We start from the raw sequence: 25722 nt of genomic DNA, 5'->3' as shown, positions 1-25722 counted from the left end.
TGGAGCTTTTTAGGGTTTCCCAAGTGTGATCCCTGATTATAATCCTTGATAGGCTCAAAACCCTAGTCTGGTGACCTGAGCATACCTGAGCTCAGATGATTGGGTGTCTAATCAACCATAGGTGGATAAATGAATCATTTGAGTCATATTATTGTGTCAGAGAACATTCCTTTTATTGATTGATCCTTTGCCTGAACTCTTTTGTTTCTGAACATCCTCGATTGAGCACCAGATGAACAAGTGACTGTTCTGAATATCTGTTTTGTTCTGATGAAAAGCCTGAGGATATGACATCTCAGGGGGGGTCAAAATTAGGGTATGACAGCATGTCGGATTGAGTCAGTCTGTTAGCCCAATTATTTAAGTTAGCTTGTTGTTCACGTTAGCTTAGTAGTTTATAAATAGACTGTTTTTCACAAGTTAATGAGACAATATTGGTCGTTGTTATTCACTTGTAATTTTTGAACCCTAATAGAGAAAGTGAATAGTAAAACATTTATAACCAATCTTGATTCTCTTCTTCTTCCCTCTACTCTCTCTTTCGTGAATTGAATGATTTTTTTTATTTGTTCAAGAAATTCAATCTTTCTTATAGTTTTAATTTGTTCTTGACGGTTCTCGTTACAACAAACTAGTGTGACGAGTATGGAGAAGAAGATGTCATAAATAAAATATGACATTGAGAAATTCATCAGAGTGAATGATTTCAGTTTATGGCGCTTGAAGATGCAAGACCTTCTTGTTCATCAGGGTTTGTTAGAAGCGTTGAAAGGATCGGAGAAGATGGAAGTTTCCCTAACGGAGAAGGAGAATAAGACAATGATAGAGAAATCCCACATCTCCATCATACTGAGCCTTGGTGATTAGGTTCTCTGGCAGGTTTCAAATGAGAAGACAACAGCAAGTGTGTGGATGAAACTCGAAGATTTGTACATAACCAAATCACTGGTCAATTACCTCCACCGGAAGCAAGTTTTGTATTCATTCAAGATGATTGAAGATAGGGTCTTGAGTGAAAAACTAGACATGTTCAATAAGTTGATTCTTTATTTGGAGAATATTGAGGTTACCATCAACGATGAAGATCAAGCATTGTTATTGTTGTGTGCTTTACCAATATCCCATGCTCACTTCAAAGAAACCCTCTTAAATAGAAGAGAGTCTCTGGCCTTTGAAGAAGTTCAATCAACCTTGTACTCTGAGGATTTGAACTAAAGAAAGGAGCAAAAATTATCAACTATTGGTGAAGGATTGTCCGTAAAGGGAAAGTTCTCAAAGAAGGATGGTAAGTTTGAGTAGAAGAAGAGTAATGGTCCACATAAGTCTTATGGTGGTAATGCTCCTGCTATTATGTGTTACCATTGTAAGAAGGAAGGTCATGCTAGAAAAGTGTGTCCTGAAAAGGTTGAAGAATTATGGCAATGACAAGGACAATAAAAATACAGTCATTGTTCAAGATGGTTATAAATCATCTAATGTTTTAGTGGTTTCTAGCGGAGATTCGAGCAAGGTATAAATTATGGATTCAGGTTGCACTTGGAACATGACTCCAATCAAATATTTGTTTGAGGAATTAGGTGATAAAGATAGTGGATCAGTGCTGCTTGGAAACAACAAAGCCTGCAAAATTGCAAGAATTAGATCTGTTAGATTCAAGCTTCATGATGAGTCAATAAAATTGTTTACCGGTGTCAGGTACATACCTGATCTTAAGAGGAATTTGACAAGAATTAATATATTTTCAAAGGAGATCAAATTATCCTAAGGGTAATGAATGGGTCAAAGGAAGTATTGAGATGTAACAAAAGCAAAGGCTTGTATACTCTTGAGGTTGAGGTTGTAAGTAGTTCAGCAGATGTAGCATCCACAAAACCTGTTTCGAAGACTGAGTTATGGCACAGGAGACTTGGCCATGTTAGTGAAAGAGGCTTGGTCGAATTTTCGAAACAAAATCTGTTATGTGGTAACAAGGTCTAAAAGCTGGAGTTTTGTGAACCCATTGTTAGAACAAGATTTGTTTTGATCAATATTCTTAGTTTTGATGAGAACAATGTATATGAATTTTGTATAAGACAATGTGGTACTTGTTATACCCCAAAATTTGCCCGCATCTTTTTCAGAAAGAAGGCAACAGACTTCTGTCTAAAAATTGGGAGTTTCATATAATCTTGGATTTTATTTCATAAATATCCTGATTTCATGAATACTCGATTTTTAGAATTTTTCTTATACGGTATTTTGGTTCGCTGTTGAATTTATTCTTACACAAACGCCAAGTACTGTTTATCACTTCACACACGCTGTTTATTTGAGATTTATTTGCATATAAATAGTACTGACGCAATTGGTACAAAATTAAATCTTTTTGCAGGCGCAGAGTCCGGGATTCAGACTGTACTGGTAACAAGTAAATTATTATTAGTTTTTTGTTTCCCACTAATTTTTGTACTATATTCTATTATTTTCAAAATCTTTTCCTTTCTTTTCAAATCTCTTTCTTTCAAAATCAAATCCTAACTTTATTCTACACATCTCTCTTTTTCAAACCCTACCACACACTTTCTTTCAAATCCTACTACCACTCAAATTTTCCTTTTTTGTACGGAATCACTTCATTCCCCAACGTCTCTATCCTTCTTTTCACTCTATAAATACCTCTCATTTTTTCCATAAATTCTCACATCAAATTTCAACTCATCTCTCAAATTTCTACCTCCTATTTATTTTCTCTTCTTCCCCGGCAAAAATGGCAAAGTGGGTGGATACACTGTTTCTTATAGTCATCACTGTTTCTACGGTGACCATGTCTTTCTTCTGTCTGCATAGTCCTGAGAAATGCGGACCTGCGATGTTTACACTTCCGATTATCTATATGTTGTTGTTTATAGCATGGATTTTTAATCGTCATTTTTAAAGTTTGTCGTATCTTTTGTTTTCAAATAATGTACCGTTTATTTGTCGTACTGTTCATTATATTATGTAATATTTGTACTGTCAGTATTAAATGTCGTATTATTTGTCGTACTGTAGTTTAATTATCTAGATAATATTTTGTGTGTTTTCTGCCGGTTAAATATTTATTTCACTGTGCATTAAATATTTTTCAAGGTTATTATCGTTAATTTCGTTTGTGTACAGTATATTTATTATGTCTGTGTTTTTCCTAACCATTCATGTAAATAAGTTTTCACCATTAACACAACAAAAAACAAAAAAAGAAAAATTAACTTTAACTGTTGAATTTTCACTTTAACTGTTACGTCAATACCCGAACAACCAGTTGACAGTCAAACCCGCTGACAGTGCAATTCTCCGTGTTTTGTACCATCAATCAAATCAATCTTTTTGCATTTCAAAGTTCCAAGATTTTTCTTCTAGAAGTCTTCTGAACATCACATGATCAACAGAAACTCAGCACTGCACAAAAATCAGGTACGCTCAACTGTCTCCTACACGAACAGTCCTTAACTAGGGTTTTTGTTTTTTTCAGGAGAACAAGTTTTTTGAGACCTCAAATGGATTTCATGGATCTCCATATATCTCAAAGTACCACCATACAATTTTCAAACTTCAATTCGCTCAGACGCACAGTCAGCAGCTAAAACAGTCAATAGACGACTAGTTTGACCGAAAAGTCAACAGACAGTCAAAAATGATTTTTTTTGTCAACATCCATATTTTGTCAAAAGATTCATCATTTGATCATTGGTTGATCATGATTCATCAAGGAAAGATCAAAAATCAACAAAACCCTAAGTTTCAAAATTAGGGTTTTCTCCTGAAAAGTTAACTGAACTTTGACTGACCATAACTCTCTCCTCGTTCATTCAAAAAATTCCAACCAAAGCTTGTTTTGAAGGAAATTCAATTATCTTTCAAATGCAATTGGTCCCATGGTCATTGGATTCACCATTTGAAAAATATGAGCTTAGACATTACAGGTCATTTTCAAAGTCAACAAAAAGTGGTTTTTTGTCAAAGGCCATAACATCAAGATAACTTCTCCAAATGAAAAAAAAGTTTCCAAAGTGGCTTGTAGAGGACATCTTGAGGTTTCTAAAAAGTACAAGAACTCCTTTATATGATAAAAATTGAGGGATTTATGCCTTGTTGAAGTTGGCTATTTTTTGGGAAAATGCATGAAATCAACATTGATCAAAAATGTTTTTTTTCCAAAAGGGGCCAAGTTTACATGATCCAAACATGTTCCCAATAATATTAAGGGCCTCCCACGACCAACCTAAGGCCCATAACATTTTATTTCTTTTTTTGGTTTAATTTTATTACATTTAAAATTAAATTGAAAAAGAAATGGTGCAAGACAATGTTATGTAGCTTTGATCTTAAGCATGAGTCATCAAGAATCATTCAAAGCTCTGTCCCAAAGAGATGGTACAGCAGAAGGTTGAAGAAAATTAAGCCATGGTTGCTTGAATTCAAAGCTACATATTATTAAAAAAGTCAAAAATTCAACAAAGCCATCAAAGCTTCTTAGCTTAGTTTTTAAGTACTTCTATGGCCTATAAATGAAGTAGAATACTTCATTAATCAAGGGACACGAATTCAGAACCATTGCTATGCTTGTAACACACTTGTAACACACTTGAAATTTTGTAAGAAATTTAAAATTTGAATTTTAAGTTTCAGTTAGTTTCAATACAAACTAAGTATTCAAACATCATCTCTGAACTTCATTGAACCTGTCCAAATAAGTTTTAAGCATCAAAGCCTCACAAATCGAGCCACACAAGCCACGGTTTGTTCAAACATAAATCACCTCATATCTGATCATTCATGCATGTTTAACAAGATGTAGACATATATTTGAGTTTAGTTTAATGTTCTGATCGTTTCTGGATAGTTAATTGAAGTTTGGTCACGTATCCATGAAGATACCATTTTAGGGTTCTTCAACTCTATTTTGGGGTTTTTCGTTAGAGGCAAAATTAGACAAAAATAATGGCATGATTGAATTCAGTGGATCATGACGAATAGAATGGACAGGTCGCGAAATTTTTTTGTGCATGTTTACCTCTATTAGCTATTTTGCAGGGATGAAGTTCATCTATTACAGCGTTTTTTGGCAAAAACGCTGTTAAAAGTGAAGGCTGGAGGTTGAAGACGAAGGCGTGGCGCCATCTGATTGGCCAGTTTGAAAAACGCGTGTTTTGTTTTATCCTTGGATCTGATGCTTCGCTGACTAGGCTATTTCCATATGCCACGCATCTATGACCATCAGATCATTCTGATTCTCTCATCTAACGCTCCTTGTCTTGCAGGTTCACCATAGACCCTAGGGGTTTGCCACACTGAATCATATAAATTAGTATTTTCTTAATTAATTTGTTTTTTCTTGCATAATTAATTAAAAATACCTTCAAAAATCCAAAAATAATTTTAATTTCACTTTTAGGTTTATAAAATAATCTATTAAGTTTTTACATAAAAATATTTTATTTTTCTTAATAATTAAAATATTTTGTCTAATTAATTAGTATATATTTATATATTTGCTTTTTAATTATTTCAACCAATCAAAAAATCAGAAAAAAATTGTTCTTTTTTATTAAATTTAGTTTATATATTATAGACTAATTTTTTACATATTTAGAATATTTTTCTCTTTAAGTTTTAATTATTTGTATAATTGTTTATATAATTATATGTTAATTTAACTTAATAATTTTCAAAACAACTTCAAAAATCCAAAAAAATTAGTTTTTATTTTTAAATTAATTAACAAGCAATATGAATATATTTTAAACTTAATTTTTAGGTTTAAATTTTATTTCTACCTTTTCTCATTTTAATTAAATTAATTATGCATTAATTCTAATTAAAATCAACTATACAAAAAGTCCAAAAATATTTCTTTTATCTTATTGCAATTTAAATTCCTAGATAAAGTGTATAGGATGTCAAATTCATGTAAATAGCGTAGTTTACATTTTCCGCACAATCGATGTAATAGCGTAGATTTACTTTCCGCATTTTACATTCCCGCATTTTAAATTCTGTACATATAAAACTGCGTGTATGTCAAAGATAAAAACCGAAGCGTTAGATCACTAACTTCAAAGATAAAAATATCTGAATCAAAAAACACAATCACACTTGCACCTCTTAGGGTAATCCCTCTGTTACTCTTTTCAAAATCAAATTCTACTGTTTCAAATACAAATCCAAACCTTTGTTTACATCCGGTAAAAGGAGAATTTTCTAAAGGAAATAGGAAAGGACCTTATAAACTTAGGATAGACCTCCTAATTGCTTGCTCAAATAAAAACAAACAAATGTCTCATATATCATTGTTTTTCAAAACAAAACTTTCAAAAAAGACAATACTTGGTATATATCCAAACAAGGATCATTACGAAGTTAATGTTCTTTTTTTCAAAACATCTTTCGAAAGGTAAAACACTTTGTATACATCCGCACAAGGATCATTATAAAGTCAATTTACAAAATGAATTTTAAGACCACATACAAGCATTTCAAGGCAAGACAAATGATTCAAAACAAGTGAGCTAAGCAATTAAGAGCCCATGGATAACCATGGATACAAAGGGTGCTAACACCTTCCCTTTGTATAACCTACCCCCTTACCCAAAATCTCTTAAAGGTCTTTTTCTATTTCTTTTATAAACCTTTCCTTAATTGGATAAAATAAAAGTCGGTGGCGACTCTCTGATTTTCAAAACTCAAAAACAAAAGAAGAGTCAGTTCGTATCTCTCACGAGAGGTAGTAAAAAACCGAGCGCACGACAGTACTCTAATCCTATGCATTTTCCATTTCAGGAAATATATGATGAGTATGCACAATTCAGCGCTAAGAAGCACTGACTCAGAAGGTTCAGTATGCAACATCAGAACATGCTCTCGCAAGACATCAGAAGATGGTCAAGCAGAATCAGAACATGGTCTGTTGAAGCATCAGAAGAACTTGAGATCAGAAGCATAGGCACTGAAGTTCTTATGGTATCACGCTTGAAGCACTTCAAAGTCAGAAGACAAGAAGGTGCTCTGCACCAAGCTGTTTGACTCTGATTAGTTCAAACGTTGTATCTACAAAGATCAGAAGCAAGTACAAGATGGCAGGCTACGCTGACTGACAAATGGAATGTTAGAAGCTATTAAAGGCAAAGTCAGTTAAAGCAGGAAAAGCAAGGCTCGAGGTAGTTGACAAAAGAGTGAAACATTAAATGCAATGCTGTACGGATCACGCAACGCATTAAATACTACCAACGGTCATCTTCTCAAAACGCCTATAAATAGAAGTTCTGATGAGAAGCTGAATACGAACTCTTGCGCAAAAATACAGAAACGCTATTAAATTCAAAAGCTCTCAAACTTCATCTTCAACCTCACTTCATTACTGTTGTAATATCTTAGTGAGATTTAAGCTTAGAACTTAAGAGAACTATCACAGTTGTGATTATATCTTATTAAGAAGCATTGTAATACTCTTGTAAGAATTTGTTTACATTAATTTGTAAAAGGTTCCTAGAGTGATCAAGGTATGATCAGAATACTCTAGAAGACTTAGAAGGTATCTAAGTGGAAAACCATTGTAATCAAGGTTGATTAGTGAATTAAATCCTCAGGTGAGGTAAATCACTCTAAGGGAGTGGACTGGAGTAGTTTCGTTAACAACGAATCAGGATAAAAATCATTGTGCAATTGTTTTTATCTTAAGAGTTTTTAAAGTCACACTTATTCAAACCCCCCTTTCTAAGTGTTTTTCTATCCTTCACCCATTGTACTTGGAAAATCTTGAAAAGTGAATTTCAATAAAGGAAAACAAAGAACACATGGATCCCTTAATTATATTCATGTTGATCTTTAGGGGCATGCAAGGTATCCTTCACATTCAGGTGCAAGGTATTTTCTATCTATAATTGATGATTATTCACGAAAACTATGAGTACTCATTCAGAAGACTAAGGAAGAAACTTTTGATAACTTCAATATTTGGAAGAATCTGGTCGAAAATAAAACTGGCATAAAGGTCACGAGGCTTAGAACCGACAACGGCCTTGAGTTCTATAATGAAGCTTTCAACAGTTATTGTGGTGTGTTTGGTATTGCAGGGCACAAAACTATTGTAGGTACTCCCATACTAAATGGTTTGACTGAAAGATTTAATCGAACCATTCTAGAAAAGGTTAGATGCATGTGAAGGATAGAAAAACACTTAGAAAGGGGGGGGGGGGTTCGAATAAGTGTAGTTTCAAAAACTCGTAAGATAAAAATAATTTGCACAAGTATTTTTATCCTGGTTCGTTCTTAACTAAACTACTCCAGTCCACCCTATACAAGGTGATTTACCTCAACTAAGGATTTAATCCACTAATCACACGAGATTACAATGGTTTTCCACTTAGACAACTTCTAAGTCTTCTAGAGTCTTCTGATCACAACTTGATCACTCTAGGAACAACTGCTTAGAGACCTTCTAAGACTTCTCTAGAGTATACTGATCACAACCCGATCACTCTAGTCCTTTACAATTTAATGTAAACAAATTCTAAGAGTATTACAATTGCTTCTTAAAAGCGATAATCACAAACTGTGATATTTCTCTTACAGATTTAAGCTTAGACTCTTTAAAGTATTACAACAGTAATGTAGTGAGCTTTGATGAAGATGAAGTTTCTGAGCATTGAGTTGAACACCGTTTCAGCAAGTTAATATTCACAGAAATTGTCAAGAATTGGTTACCTTGCTTCTCACCAGAACTTCATTTATATAGGCGTTTGAGAAGATGACCGTTGGGAGCATTTAATGATTTACGTATTCCATACAGCATTGCATTTAATGTTTCACTGTTTTGTAAACTACCTCGAGCCTTGCTTTTGCTGTGACTACTGACATTGCCTTTAATAGCTTCTAACGTTCCTTTTGTCAGTCAGCGTAGCCTGCCATCTAGTACTTGATTCTGATTTGTTCTTTGTAAATACTACGTTGAATATCATCAGAGTACAAACAGCTTGGTGCAGAGCATCTTCTGATCTTCTGATCTTGATATGCTTCTGAGCGTGATTCCATGACTTCAGTGCTTCTGCTTCTGAACTCAAGTTCTTCTGATGCTTCTAATAGACCATGTTCTGATTCTGCTTAACCATCTTCTGATGTCTTGCCAGACCATGTGCTGAAGTTGCATACTGAACTTTCTGAGTCAAAGCTTCTTAGCGCTGATTTGTGCATACTCTTTATATATTTCCTGAAAAGGAAATTGCATAGGATTAGAGTACCACATTATCTTGAGCAAAATTCATATACATTGTTATCATCAAACTAAGATTATTGATAAAAACAATTCTTATTCTAACAATCTCCCCCTTTTTGATGATGACAAAAACATATATAAATGATATGAATTTGCAATCAGAATAACAGACGGCAAAAGACAATTACACAGTTATAGCATAAGCATATAAACATAATGTGAATGTGTCTCCCCCTGAGATTAACAATCTCCCCCTGAGATGAATAAACTCCCCCTGAAATTAATACTAGAAGAATTTTATAAATAAAAGACTTCCCTGAGTATTTCAGTAGAGACGTTCACATATGCTTGAACTTCAGAACATTCACTGCTTCTGATTTCTGCTTCCATAGGACAGCTTCAAAGCATTGAATTTCTTTAGATCCTCAGAACATTCACAGCTTCTGATTCCTGCTTCCATCGGACAGCTTCAGAACTTGAATTTCTTTGATCCTCAGAACATTCACAGCTTCTGATTTCTGCTTCCAGCGGACAACTTCAGAACTTGAATTTCTTTATACATCACTTCATGCTAGATTGTATCAGAACATTGTTGAATGTACCAGAGCATCATCAGAGCATCTCTACATCCTGAAATGTTACAGAACAAAACTAAACGACAAAAGTCAGCATGAATGAATCAGAACATAAAATATGTTTCAGAACACATAATATGTATCAGAGCCATGTAAGCCATATAGAATGTATCAGAACATATTCTATCATCAGAATATCTGAACATTCTTCCTTCTTGCTTCTGATTCTGAAGCTTCATAGCACTCAGCTTGCTTCAAGAATCCAAGAACTTGATTCATCTTGTTGCTTATTGATCTTGAATCTTCAATTCCTGCAACAACACAACTTAGAAACATATGAAGCTTGCAGCTTCTGTTTGTAATGTGGGGGCTTTCTTCCCGGCAACTGCTAATATAAATGAAATCATTTATCACTATTTCTCCCCCTTTTTGTCATAACATCAAAAAGAATGTAAATGATTCAGATGTAAGCATTCGACAAAGGAAAGAAAAACAAATAATCATTGATAAAACAAGCAGAAGTACAAGAGTTATGCAGAATAAGCTTTTCATTGATTAACCAAACAGAGTTACAGAAGATGTATACTGATACACAAGTGCAACAAGCAAAGAAAACTACAAGGACACAAAGACTACAACCCTAGCCTAGTCCTATTCTAAGCCAGTATATCATGAATCCCAGCGTTGTTCTTGCTCTAGCTTGGTCATCAAATCTTGAAACTCTGCATGCCTGAGCAGCTCCCAGAGAAAGAAGTAAATGAATACAAAGGAGGAACTGAGAACAGTTCACCAGGAGAGAGCGTATTCTCATATGGGCTTTCCCTTAACATAGAAGTTAAGTCCTTATGGAACCTAACTTCATCCAATATTTCAAGAAAGTCTTCTTCCTTTGGACAAATGTTGATAACATCATCAAAGAAGAGATCTGACTTGAGAAAAACTTGGAATGCCATCCCGAGATATGTTTCTCATCCTGTAACCGATTAGCCCTTCCATCCGTTCTATTCAAATAGATCAGCCACTTTTGAGACTTAGTTTCTTCAACTGGTTTAAAGTTTTGATGAAGGGAACTAGGCGAAGGATTCATGATGAACGCTAGATCGATGAAGAATGAACTAGGGTTTATGCAAAAGATATTCATAGAAAAGTGAGAGAAAGAGAGAGAGAGAGAGCGCAAAGATTGATTGAAGAATGCAAAGAAATGGAGAAATAAATAGAGAAAATGTGGGGAAGGAAACGTTCTAGGGAAGGGAAACGTTTGACGGATATAAAAGAAATGATGAATGGCATTTAATGTTACGTGACAAGAGGAGAGAAATTATGACAAATGAAGTGATAGATCAGTTACCTAGGAAAGGCGCCTCCTCAACTGCACGCATGCTTGTCCAAATAGGGTAGACACGTGTTACCATCTGGAAAGCTAGATACAGCTGTATTTACTTTAAAAGATATTCTGAATCAACTTAGACAATGAAACGTTAGTAATAAACGAGTCACTACTTCTAATTGATTTAAGATCAGAACTTCTTATAAAACGTTAATCCAATCTCATTTCAGAAGATAGCCATACATAAGATTTTCTCATCTTCTCATTCTGGGCATAAATCCATACTGATATTCTTCAGAATGAACTTAAACCTATCTTCAGCCAGGGGTTTTGTAAAGATATCAGCCCACTGATGGTCTGTATCCACAAAGTTTAAAGATAAGACACCCTTCTGAACATAGTCCCTTATGAAATGATGTTTAGTCTCTATATGTTTAGCTTTTGAATGCAATATAGGATTCTTAGATAAAAAAATAGAAGAAGTATTATCACAGAAGATAGGAATGTTACTCTCAAATATTTGATAATCTTCTAACTGACTTTTCATCCAGAGCATTTGTGTGCTACAACCAGCAGCAGCAACATATTCTGCTTCTGTTGTTGAAAGAGCAATGGTTGCTTGCTTCTTGCTGTACCAGGAGATTAGGTGACTTCCAAGAAATTGACAACTTCCAGAAGTACTCTTCTTTTCAATTCTATCTCCAGCATAGTCAGCATCACAGAATCCTACTAAGTTGTATTCTTCAGATATTCTGTAGACTAAACCAACATTAGTAGTACCTTTCAAATACCTTAGAATTCTCTTAACAACAGTTAAGTGAGATTCTCTAGGATCTGATTGGAATCTAGCACACAAACAAACACTGAACAGAATGTCAGGTCTAGAAGCAGTTAAATATAGAAGAGATCCTATCATACCTCTGTACAACTTCTGATCTACCTTCTTACTTACCTCATCCTTACCTAGTATGCATGTTGGATGCATAGGAGTTTTGGCTTCTTTGCAGTCAGAAAGATTAAACTTCTTCAGAAGTTCTTTCACATACTTGGTTTGATGAACATACGTTCCTTCTGATGTTTGATTGATTTGAATCCCAAGGAAATACTTGAGTTCACCCATCATGCTCATCTCAAACTCAGCCTGCATAGACTCAGCAAACTCCTTTCCAAGTGTAGCATTAGATGTTCAAAAGATAATATCATCAACATATATTTGACAAATTAAAATATCCTTTTTAAATGTTTTACAGAAGAGAGTAGTGTCCACTTTTCCTCTAGTGAAACCATTTTCCAGAAGGAAAGAACTCAAACGTTCATACCAAGCTCTAGGAGCTTGTTTCAATCCGTATAATGATTTCTTTAATTTAAAAACATGATTTGGAGACATGGAGTCTTCAAAGCCAGGAGGTTGATGGACATAAACTTCTTCATCTATGTAACCATTTAAGAAGGCACTCTTAACATCCATCTGATAAAGAGTGATGTTGTGTTGAGTGGCAAAAGAAATTAATAGACGAATAGATTCTAACCTGGCCACTGGTGCAAAGGTTTCTGTATAGTCAATCCCTTCTTGCTGACTATAACCCTGAGCCACCAGTCTGGCTTTATTTCTTACCACTTCACCTTTCTCACTCAGCTTGTTTCTGAAAACCCATTTTGTTCCTATAATATTGAATCCTTTAGGTCTTGGAACAAGATCCCAAACATCATTCCTTGAAAACTGATTTAACTCTTCTTGCATGGCAATTATCTAGTCTGTATCTTCTAGAGCTTGATCAACAGAAGTTGGCTCGATCAGAGAAACCAGACCTAATTGACATTCAGCATTGTTCTTGAGGAATGCTCTTGTTCTGATAGGATCATCTTTCTTTCCAATAATGACATCTTCTGAGTGAGCAGATGTGATTCTAGATGATCTTCTGATAGTTGGTTCTTCAGAAATTCTCAGATTTTCCAAGGATGCAGCAACCTGATCTTCTGATTCTTTGCTGCTTAGGTTTTCAGCTTCAGAAACTTTTCTTCTTGGTTCTTCAACTTCTGAGATATCAATATCAATATCTGCAAAATTCTCAAACTGCTTTGGCTTTTCAAGACCAAGCTTATCATCAAACCTGATATTGATTGATTCTTCTACAACCAATGTTTCAGTATTGTATACTCTGTAGCCTTTAGAGCGTTCAGAATATCCAAGAAGGAAACACTTTTGTTCCTTAGAATCAAACTTACCAAGATGATCTTTAGTGTTTAGAATAAAACAAACGCATCCAAAAGGATGAAAATATGAAATGTTGGGCTTTCTGTTCTTCCACAATTCATAAGGAGTCTTATTTAGAATAGGTCTTATAGAGATTCTATTCTGAATATAACATGCAGTGTTTATTGCTTCTGCCCAGAAGTGCTTAGCCATATTGGTTTCGTTGATCATGGTTCTGGCCATTTCTTGTAGAGTCCTATTCTTTCGTTCTACAACTCCATTTTGTTGTGGAGTTCTAGGACAAGAGAAATCATGGACAATACCATTTTCTTTGAAGAACTCCTCAAAGAATTTGTTCTCAAATTCACCACCATGATCACTTCTGACCTTTATGATTTTACACTCCTTCTCAGTTTGGGTTCGAGTGCAGAAATCAAAGAACACTGAATGAGACTCATCCTTGTGTTTCAAGAACTTTACCCATGTCCAGCGGCTATAATCATCAACGATGACTAATCCATATTTCTTCCCTTTGACAGATGCTGTTTTGACAGGGCCAAACAGATCAATGTGCAAAAGTTCTAACGACCTTGAGGAAGAGACAACATTCTTAGACTTGAATGCAGGTTTGGAGAACTTGCCCTTCTGACATGCTTCACAAAGAGCATCTGATTTGTATTTCAGATTAGGGAGTCCTCTGACAAGATTTAGTTTGTTAATCTGAGAAATCTTTCTCAAACTAGCATGTCCTAATCTCCTGTGCCATACCCATTGCTCTTCAGAAACAGACATAAGACAAGTCACCTTCTGATTCTTAAGATCCTGAAGATCTGTCTTATAAATGTTGTTCTTTCTCTTGCCTGTAAATAGGATTGAGCCATCCTTCTGACTTACAGCCTTGCAAGACTTTTGATTAAAGATTATGTCATAACCATTGTCACTTAATTGACTTATGGATAATAAGTTATGAGCTAATCCATCTACTAGAAGAACATTAGAAATAGAAGGAGAGTTACCAGACTTTATAGTTCCTGAGCCAATAATTTTGCCCTTCTGATCTCCTCCAAACTTCACTTCTCCAGCAGATTTAAGCACCAGGTCTTGGAACATAGACCTTCTTCCTGTCATGTGTCGCGAGCACCCAGAGTCCAGGTACCATGACATGTTGTGCTTTTCCTTCTTTGCAGCCAAGGATATCTGCAATAGGAATAATCTTTTCCTTAGGTACCCACATCTTCTTGGGTCCTTTCTTGTTAGTTTTCCTCAAGTTCTGATTGAACTTGGGTTTAGCATTATAGGAAATAGGAGGAACATAATGATAGTTTATGTTCTGAGTTCCATGATATTTCTTAGGTTTTGTCACATGCTTCTTGGTGTGTGTTATGTGAAAGCTTTGAGCATGTGATGTGTGCCTAATATCATGGGAGTGGCCAAATTTAAATTGGTTATACAGAGGTTTGTATGATATTTTCATATCATCCACAGATTCAAGCTTGTATGGAATTTCACCCTCATAACCAATGCCAGCTCTTTTGTTTCCTGACACAGCATATATCATAGAAGCAAGTTGACTTCTGCCAATACTTCTAGATAAAAACTTTCTGAAACTTAAGTCATATTCTTTCAGAATATTGTTCAGACTTGGAGTAGATTTTTCAGAGACAGAAGGAGATCCAGTATTTTTGGATAAATTTAAAACTTTTTCCTTCAGTTCAGAATTCTCTACTTCAAGCTTCTTAGTTTCAAATTCAAATAGCTTTTTCAGCTTCTTGTATTTGATACTAATCTGAGACTTGAGTTCCAGAAGTTCTGTTAAACTGGAAACTAACTCTTCTCTAGATAGTTCAGAAAATACCTCTTCAGAATCTGATTCTGATGTAGATTCTGATCCGTCATCCATTGTGGCCATTAGTGCCAGATTTGCCTGCTCATCTTCAGAGTCTGATTCTGATTCTGAATCATCCCATGTTGCCATAAGACCTTTCTTCTTATGAAATTTCTTCTTGGGATTTTCCTTCTGAAGTTTTGGGCACTCACTTTTGAAGTGTCCTGGCTCATTGCACTCATAGCACACAACCTTTTTCTTGTCATATCTTCTGCCTCCAGAAGATTCTCCTCTTTCAGGCTTCTTTGAGCTTTTGAAGCTCCTGAACTTCCTTTGCTTGCTTTTCCAGAGTTGATTGACTCTTCTAGAAATCATGGACAATTCATCTTCTTCTTCTTCTGATTCTGATTCTTCAGAATCTTCTTCTTCAGCCTGAAATGCATTAGTGCATTTTTTAAAATTAGATTTTAATGCAACAGACTTACCTTTCTTCTGAGGTTCATTTGCGTCAAGTTCAATCTCATGACTCCTCAGGGCACTGATCAGCTCTTCCAAAGAAACTTCATTCAGATTCTTCGCAATCTTGAATGCAGTTACCATTGGGCCCCATCTTCATGGCAAGCTTCTGATGATCTTCTTTACATGATCAGCTTTGGTGTAGCCTTTGTCCTGAACTCTTAATCCAGCAGTCAGAGTTTGAAATCTTGAAAACATCTTCTCAATGTCTTCATCATCCTCCATCTTGAAGGCTTCGTACTTCTGGATTAGTGCAAGAGCTTTGGTCTCCTTAACTTGAGCATTTCCTTCATGAGTCATTTTCAAGGACTCATATATGTCATGGGCCGTTTCCTTGTTAGATATCTTCTCATACTCAGCATGAGAGATAGCATTCAGCAAAACAGTCCTGCATTTGTGATGATTTTTGAAATCTTTCTTTTGATCATCAGTCATTTTGCTTCTCGTGAGCCTTACACCAGTAGTTTTAACAGGATGTTTGTAACCATCCAACAGAAGATCCCATAGATCAGCATCCAGACCAAGAAATTAACTTTCCAATTTATCTTTCCAATATTCAAAGTTTTCACCATCGAATATTGGTGGTCTAGTGTAACCATTGTTACCATTACCATTGTATTGCTCAGCTGAGCCAGATGTAGATGTATTTGTTTGAATTTCACCAGCCATCTTTTACTGAAGCGTTTTTCTCTTCCTGAATCTTTTCTAAACACGGTTAAGTGCTTGCACCTTAGAACCGGCGCTCTGATGCCAATTGAAGGATAGAAAAACACTTAGAAAGGGGGGGGGGGGTTCGAATAAGTGTAGTTTCAAAAACTCGTAAGATAAAAATAATTTGCACAAGTATTTTAATCCTGGTTCGTTGTTAACTAAACTACTCCAGTCCACCCTATACAAGGTGATTTACCTCAACTGAGGATTTAATCCACTAATCACACGAGATTACAATGGTTTTCCACTTAGACAACTTCTAAGTCTTCTAGAGTCTTCTGATCACAACTTGATCACTCTAGGAACAACTGCTTAGAGACCTTCTAAGACTTCTCTAGAGTATACTGGTCACAACCCGATCACTCTAGTCCTTTACAATTTAATGTAAACAAATTCTAAGAGTATTACAATTGCTTCTTAAAAGCGATAATCACAAACTGTGATATTTCTCTTACAGATTTAAGCTTAGACTCACTAAAGTATTACAACAGTAATGTAGTGAGCTTTGATGAAGATGAAGTTTCTGAGCTTTGAGTTGAACAGCGTTTCAGCAAGTTAATATTCACAGAAATTGTCAAGAATTGGTTACCTTGCTTCTCATCAGAACTTCATTTATATAGGCATTTGAGAAGATGACCGTTGGGAGCATTTAATGCTTTGCGTATTACGTACAGCATTGCATTTAATGTTTCACTGTTTTGTCAACTACCTCGAGCCTTGCTTTTGCTGTGACTACTGACATTGCCTTTAATAGCTTCTAACGTTCCTTTTGTCAGTCAGCGTAGCCTGCCATCTAGTACTTAACTCTGATTTGTTCTTTGTAAATACTACGTTGAATATCATCAGAGTACAAACAGCTTGGTGCAGAGCATCTTCTGATCTTCTGATCTTGATATGCTTCTGAGCGTGATTCCATGACTTAAGTGCTTCTGCTTCTGAACTCAAGTTCTTCTGATGCTTCTAATAGACCATGTTCTGATTCTGCTTAACCATCTTCTGATGTCTTGCCAGACCATGTGCTGAAGTTGCATACTGAACTTTCTGAGTCAAAGCTTCTTAGCGCTGATTTGTGCATACTCTTTATATATTTCCTGAAAAGGAAATTGCATAGGATTAGAGTACCACATTATCTTGAGCAAAATTCATATACATTGTTATCATCAAAACTAAGATTATTGATCAGAACAATTCTTGTTCTAACAGCATGTTGGTTAGTGCAGGATTGATGAAAGTGTTTTGGGCTGAGGATGATGTGGCTGCAACATACCTGATAAGTAGGTGTCCCTCGACTGCCTTGGCGATGAAAACACTTGAAAAAGTTTACTCGTGTCATCCACCAGATCTCGACAAACTGAGAGTATTTGACAGTGTTGCCTATACTCACATTAGGCAAGACAAGGTCGAACCTAGAGCTCTAAGATGCATGTTTATGGGGTAACTTGAAGGAGTCAAAGCTTATAGGATGTGGTGCCTAGAGATAAGTCACATGAGGTGCATTACAAGTCGTGGTGTAGTTTTCAATGTGGCTGAAATGACTTTCAAGAAAGTTGATAATGTTGGTCAAAATGATGAGATGTTAGAAGAAAAGCTAAAACTGGAGATATTTCTGTTGAGGTGGAGCACGTGGATTCTGAAATGCAAAAACTAGAAGAATTCGAGGAAGAAACTGTTGATGACTACTTTCTAATAAGTGATAGGTTGAGAAGAGTCATTAAGTCATCTTAGAGACTTGGTTATGCATATCTCATAGCTTATTCCTTAATCTTTGCAAGCGAGGTTCTAGAGGAAGAACCTAAAGACTATAAGGAAGTTATGAGGAGTCAAGACAATACTAAATGGATTAGAGCCATGGATGATGAGATGAAATATCGTCATGATAAACACACTTGGAAGCTGACCAAAAAACCTGCATGAGCTAGCTTAGTCTGTTGTAAGTGGATTTTCAAGGGAAAGAATGAATTGAATGAGTGATGTTTACCATAATATTCTATTTTTTAATAAAGCTCGTTACGGTGTTTACTCATAATATTACATTAATTGTCCATGAAGATCATATGTTGGATATTCAATTCCTTGATATTATGAACAAGATCAAATATTGGGAAACTCTTTCATGTACGAATCTTGCATTTATTTATTTTTGGTAAAAAAAAAGGGTAAGATAATTAAAATCTATAATCAAAAACATTTTTGGTACAAATAAAAATTTAATAGAACAAACCTTGAATCCATATGATTTTCTAATCTTGCAATCCATCGAAGAGAACTTTTATAAGTTTCCTGAGATTTGAAATGTTTCATTTAGATTTCCAATATCGTAAGAGAACTTATATAATGGACGTCCTTTAGGTTTTACGCAGATCACTAATAGTGGATTCTTGAGCTTTGATAACCTTTAAATGGACGACAAATATTTGTTTAAGACCGTTGATTGAAAATAGTGAAAAAAATACTTAACTATCATCTTGATTTTTAAGACAATCGAGGGGTTAAAGTGAAATAATTTATTTTTTGTAGAAAAAATAGTTACATTGTTTACCCAAAATATTAAAAATACATTGTATGAAAAAAAACCTTCGCAAAATATCAAATTGTTTACCTAGAATATTAAAATTTTAGCATGAGCAGGTCCCATACAATATTTGTTGCAGACAATGTATTTTTAATATTCTTGGTAAACAATGTAACCATTTTTGTAAAAAAAAATATTTTACTCTAACCCCTAAATTTTAAAAAAGAAAAAAAAAAGAGGGGTTAAAGTATTTTTTTTAAGTGGTTACATTATTTATCCAAAATATCAAAATACATTTGTATGCAACAAATCTTCGCACAATATCAAGACTGTTTATTCAGAATATTAAAAATACAACATATCCAGGTCCCATACAAGGTGTTAGAGATCTGCACTTGAATGGAAGACCTGCCTTCACCAAGATGGATTGTTGATGCTATCATTATCAGTACTTTCACTAGCGTATACAATTTTCATGTTTGAAATGCATGCAACTTCTAATCAGGTGTTTGTTCCGAAAATTGGAAAATATTTTTTAGCACTTGCAATCCATGAGTAAAGACTTTTAGGAATAAATCATAGTTGTTCAAAATCTTCAACAGCAACAACAACATCAGAACCATTGTTAGTAAGTTTTTCATTTTTTTCATTTTAGAAATTAATGTTAGTATCTTTTGTATATAATCTTAGTATGTAGAACCATTATTTATATATTTTTTCATTTTTTTAATAAATTAGTAAGTTTTTTTTACCTTTTAATTAAATTTTTCACTTATTTTTTAAAACAATTTTTTATAAAAGCAACTTTTTAACAAATTTTACTTAAAAAAATATTACAAATATTTATAAATAAATATATAAAATAAACCATCAAGAATTGGAATTTCTAGAATTAACTAAAAAAGAGGTAATTTTGGAGGAGGGGCGGGCTTTGACGGGTGGCGGGCATTGGCGGGTGGGCTATGGCGGGCGGCGGGTTTTAGCGAGCGGAGGGCCTAAAATCCCAACCCAACCCGCCATTTTTTGGAGGGTGCGCGGGCCGGCCCGACGGGCCACGACCCGTTTTGCCACCCCTACATGTGGGTTAGTAAAATAATGTATACATATACAAGTATAATAACATAACCAAAGTATAAATGGTACAAAGATGTAGATCAAAAAGTATATGTACAAGTGTATAATAAGGAGAGATCATAGCAATAAGTTATATTAACATGGTGTTGCTTTGGGATCAAGAGATCGAGGGATCCAAGATTACGGTTTTAGTTATGTACACCTAAATCTAATTATTTAAAAGTCAATCAAAACAAAACCCTAGGTGAATTAACTAAGGGAACATATTAATCTCTTCAAGGTAAGCTTACCCTAATTTTAATTGATTCACAAAAGTATCTACAAGTTACTTGGTGAAGATCATCTAAAAATATTTAAATTGAAGGTCTTTAAAGAAGCTTAAAAAGTATCACTTTTGGCTTAAAATATGGCCTACAAATATGTCACATAAACAAAGTGTGTACAAAAAATTAGATAAAAATGAGTTGATTTGATTGGTTAAATTATCAATTAATGTTGTAAAGAAAAACAATAAAAAGTAGTGGTAAAGAATTAGGAATGCTTGCTAGAGGTGTTGAACCCACGCCCTAATGGTTACCAAGCCAAAAGCTTACCACTAAACGAACACGCTACAAGTGATAATGAAACAAGTGCATGAATATATATTTAAAAATGTGTTATAAAGCTTAGTTGAACATCATTTTCAACCTCACGACCAACAATGTCTGAGATTTGGACTTCGAGTTTTAAGCACTTTCAGACAAAACTCATAACACAACATGTTCATAATTCACTCACGATTCCAAATATATGAATAACATCAATTTATATTAACTGTAGCTCTTTAATTTTTTCAGAAACCTCAAGAACCCTACAACTTCAATTTAAAATTAAATGTTTAATATGCGCATTCAATCCCTAAAACCTTAGGGCTTTTATTCACGTATTAACGTATATCAAACTATTCTTAATCAATAAGATCGAATGATAATGATTAATTTTATAATATTTTCTAACGGTTTCCATGTAAAATCAATTTAATTTTATTTCCGATTCAATTTTTCCACGTATTAATGTATATCAAATTATTCTTAATCAATAAGATCGAATGATAATGATTATTTTTATAATATATTCTAACGGTTTCCATGTGAAAATCAATTTAATTTTATATCCGATTCAATTTTTCCATATATTAACGTATATCAAACTATTCTTAATCGATAAGATTGAATGATAATAGTTCCTTTTATAATATTTTCTAACAGTTTCCATGTGAAAATCAATTTAATTATATATCCGATTCAATTTTTTCAAGTATTAACGTATATCAAACTATTCTTAATCAATAAGTTTGAATGCTAATGATTATTTTTATAATATTTTCTAACGGTTTCTATGTGAAAATCAATTTAGTTATATATCCGATTCAATTTTTCCATGTATTAACGTATATCAAACTATTTTTAGTCAATAAGATCAAATCATAAGGATTATTTTTATAATATTTTCTAACGGTTTCCATGTGAAAATCAATAAATATATATCCGATTCAATTTTTCCACGTATTAACCTATATTAAACTATTTTTAGTCAATAAGATCGAATCATAATAATTATTTTTTTAATATTTTCTAATGGTTTCCATGCAAAAATCAATTTAATTGTATACGATTCTTTTTTCCATAATTGATCTTTATAAAAATAAAGTATATCCTAAATATTTTAAATAATGTTTTTAATCATTCTAAAATAACATAAACTAATTATATTCTGATTGACTAAAATAGAAAGTTTCACAATTTTTTCACAAGCCAGAAGTGAAAAACAAAGAAAACAAATAAAAGCCATGAAAGGAAATTAGTAGAAAGATTCAATGCATGTTCTCAATTTTTTTCTCTATATATTCTCATTCATTCTCAATACTTCACTTCACACCAACTCAACACAAAACCTCTCTTTTCTCTACAATGGCTTCTACTCCAACCCCACCACCAAACTACTCCTCAGTCCCTGCACCTAGACCTGCTGAAAATCATCATCATAAGCATAATCACACTCACCAATATAGTCGTAGACGCCATAGAAATGATTGGTCTTCTTCCTCTAGGAACTATTCCAACTCAAGGTCTGCATGTTTAGCTCCTGCTGCTGCTGCTGCAGCTGATATAGCTGCAAATGGAAGTGGCAGAGGGGTATATTCGTCTGCGCCAGGATCTTTATTGGGTGGCAGGAGATCAAAGCTAGCTCCGGAGTTTTCTGGCAGGAAATCCACCAAGTTTGTTGCCAAGAAACAGTCTGGAATGCCAAGGGCAGGAGTTAATACACTGCCTCACAGCGAAGCTGCCAACGAGGTTCTTACTCGTCTCTATAATGCTGGTAACATTGCTGCTAATATTGCTAATATTTATGCTTAAAGATTTTGGTAATACTGGTCACTTATTGTTAGCTGAGAAGTGTTATGAGTTTATTATGTGTAAGCCAAATGGGAGGGTTGCGAAAGGTAAGTTAACCAGTGCTATGATTGGTACTCTAGGTAGGTTAGGGAGGATCGTTCGTGCTATAGAAGTGTTTGGAAAATCTAGGATTGAAGGTTATGGAATTACCATGTATATGTTTTCGGCTATGATTAGGGCGTATGGCCGAAACGGGCGCTTCCGTGATGCTGTAGAATTGTTCATGTCTATGCGTGGCTTGGGCATAGTGCCTAATTTGGTTACGTACAATTCGATAATAGATGCAGGGGCGAAAGGGGAGGTGAGTTTTGATGTGGTTGTTAAATATTATGATGAAATGCTAGCTACTGGCGTAAGGCCGGATCGTCTTACTTATAATTCACTTCTTTCTGTTTGTGCCTCGAAGGGCATGTGGGAAATGGCTCAAAAGTTATTGAGAGAAATGGATGGTAGGGGTATTGTTCGCGATGTGTTTACTTATAACACGTATTTGGACACGCTGTGTAAAGGCGGCCAAATTGATTTGGCTAGAAGGGTATTCGAAGAGATGTCTTGTAAGTGCGTTTGGCCAACCGTTGTGACGTATAGCACGCTAATGGATGGATATGCCAAGGCTAACCTCTTGGAAGATGCCCTTCGTCTGTACGAAGAAATGAAGCTTGGATCTATTATATTGATAGAGTGTCCTATAATACAGTGGTCGGAATCTACATGAAGCTCGACAGGTTTGAAGAAGCTCTCAATATATGCAGAGAGATGGATGGATGTGGAATTAAAACGGATATCGTTACATACAATGCTCTGCTGGCCGGGTACGGCCGGCATGGCATGTATGCTGAAGTTAGAAGCTTATTTGAAGAAATGAAGGCTCGGAATATATATCCGAATACACTATCTTACTCTACGCTGATGGACGTGTATACAAAAGGTGAAATGTTTCAGGAAGCGATGAATGTTTATATAGAGTTCAAGATGACAAGATTGGAGGCTGATGTTGTCTTTTATACTGCAATCGTAGACGCGCTATGCAAAAACGGTTTGGTGGAGTCTTCCATTATGTTGCTTATTGCAATGATTGAGAAAGGAGTCAAACCGAACGTGGTCACTTTCAACATTATAATTGATGCATGTCAACAGTTGCCAACTTCAGAATATGGAGTTCATGGATCTTCTCAAGCTATTGAGTATCCAAATGAACAATCATCTGCTATGCTTATTGATGGTGCTTTTCAGACTAAGCCGGGGGAGGATCGGATCTTGAAGATGTTCGAGCAACTTGCTTCTGAAAAAGCTGGACATATAAAGAAGCTTAGAAGGGGACGACAAGACCTACACTGCATATTTTGGCTCTTCCACATAATGCATGAGCTGCACATTAAACCAAATGTTGTCACATTTTCAGCCATTTTGAATGCATGCAGGTAAAATACTTTGAAATTTGTTCTTTCTGTTATCTTAAATTATATATGGAACCAATCTCATACTATATAATTTGATCGATTTTGATGCAGTCGCTGCAATTCTTATAATGATGCTGTAAAGCTGTTAGACACGCTGCGCCAGTTTGATAGCCAAGTGTATGGTGTAACCCATGGACTGTTGATGGGTTATAGGGAAGAAGTATGGTTTAGTGGTCAGACTCTATTCAATGAACTCATGCGTATGGATTCTTCAACTGCGTCCGCGTTTTATAACGCCCTCACAGATATGTTGTGGCACTTTGGTCAGAGACGCGGAGCTCAAATGGTCGTAATCGAAGGGAAAAACCGAAATGTGTGGAAAGGCGAATGGTCAATTTCTTGCTTGGATCTGCATCTGATGTCTTGTGGTGCTGGCTGTGCTATGGTTCATGATTGGTTGCTCAATATGCATAGGACTTTATTCCAAGGCTCTGAACTGCCGAAGATTGTAGAGTATGTATCTTTTTCACCGAATATTTTTATTGTTTTAATTCGATTAGATTAATGAGATGATTAAAGTGTTGATCATGATTTTAATATATTTTGCAGCATTTTAACTGGTTGGGGAAAACACAGCAAAGTGATGGGCGATGGAACTTTGAAAAGAGCTATTGACGCACTTCTTAGTGAAATGGGATCACCTTTTAGATTTGCTCAGCATAATATGGGAAGACTTACATCTCCTGGAGATCTCGTGGCTACTTGGCTGAAACAACCTGGCGTGATCAACATGCTCGTTCTGTCTGATGTCCTTAATCATTCTCAACCTGCTGGTCCACCACATGGTTATCCAGCTCTTATATAGCACCAATGTTCGTTACGATTGGGCTGAGAACCTTAGTAACAAATGACGGGTCTTTGGCGAAAATCATGGTGCAGTTGGCGATTGTTTATTAGTGTAAGATTCTGTCGTAATAAATTAAAAGATAAAGACGCTAATCACATTTCGGGCGATTGTCGTGTTATTGAGTTAGTGTGGTCTACATTATATCTAGGCATTTTTCTTGCAAAATAAATGATATCTACATGGAGAATGTAGTAAGGAATTGTTATGGCCATTGTGGCTGGTTTTTCATTATGTACTTGGGATTTGTTTTGTAACCTGGGGTTGATTCCTCCAATATGTTTCAGTTTAATAAAGTATATCTCACAATAATTTCTTCTCGCCCTGTACTCCCTTACTCTCCTCCTTTGTATTTTAAATCCTCCAAAATGTTATATATCAAATTGATCTCACTTTATTGGCAGGGGGAGTGAGACAGGAAGTGAAAGTGATCAAAATCTATTGATTAAACCACTTCATAATTTCATACTATGCAATATAAGATTCTATTCATTTCATAATAACAGATTTATTTGTTGAAAAGTTATCCTGGTAACAATATTTCGCTGATATATTATCATTAAAAGTATATCTCAAAACAATATCGGCTGGCTTCGTAGCACATAACCGCACACCTTCAATTTTATGTAAGAGTATTGAAAAACATGTCTTACTCTTAGATAAAATTCTTGGCTAAGACCAGTGTCAACCATTTGAACGACCTCCTACTGTGTATTTCTATTAGCTACAGCTAATGCATAGTGCAAAAAAAAAATCATGTCATAATGTTTTCTCATCTAACCAATGATATTCCCAAAATAGAATGATTTCCCTATTACTAATGACCAATCTAACACATTTAGCATGTCATTTTTGCTCAAATCTCTTATCCTTTCTATTTCCAATCCATTGTTCCTTCTACCAAATCGACCTTGTCTTTACTATAACTCACGTCAGAACTGAGCATTTTTGTAGCCACTGAACCATACCCGTATGAAATTAGACTCCTTCAAATTGTGTTACATTTTAATATTCAGCTTC

The 25722-nt window shown here is 34.9% G+C and overlaps 1 pseudogene; it reads left to right on the top strand.

Annotated features, from left to right (window-relative positions):
- The first annotated feature begins 21829 nt into the window (after positions 1-21829).
- On the top strand, positions 21830-24909 carry LOC131599638 (pentatricopeptide repeat-containing protein GUN1, chloroplastic-like; annotated as a pseudogene).
- Positions 24910-25722: the final 813 nt, after the last annotated feature.

This window comes from Vicia villosa, linkage group LG4 (assembly GCF_029867415.1).
Source record: "Vicia villosa cultivar HV-30 ecotype Madison, WI linkage group LG4, Vvil1.0, whole genome shotgun sequence".
NCBI classification, from domain to species: Eukaryota; Viridiplantae; Streptophyta; class Magnoliopsida; order Fabales; family Fabaceae; genus Vicia; species Vicia villosa.
Note: the sequence above shows the minus strand (reverse complement) of the source record. Positions and strands in the feature narration are given on the sequence as shown.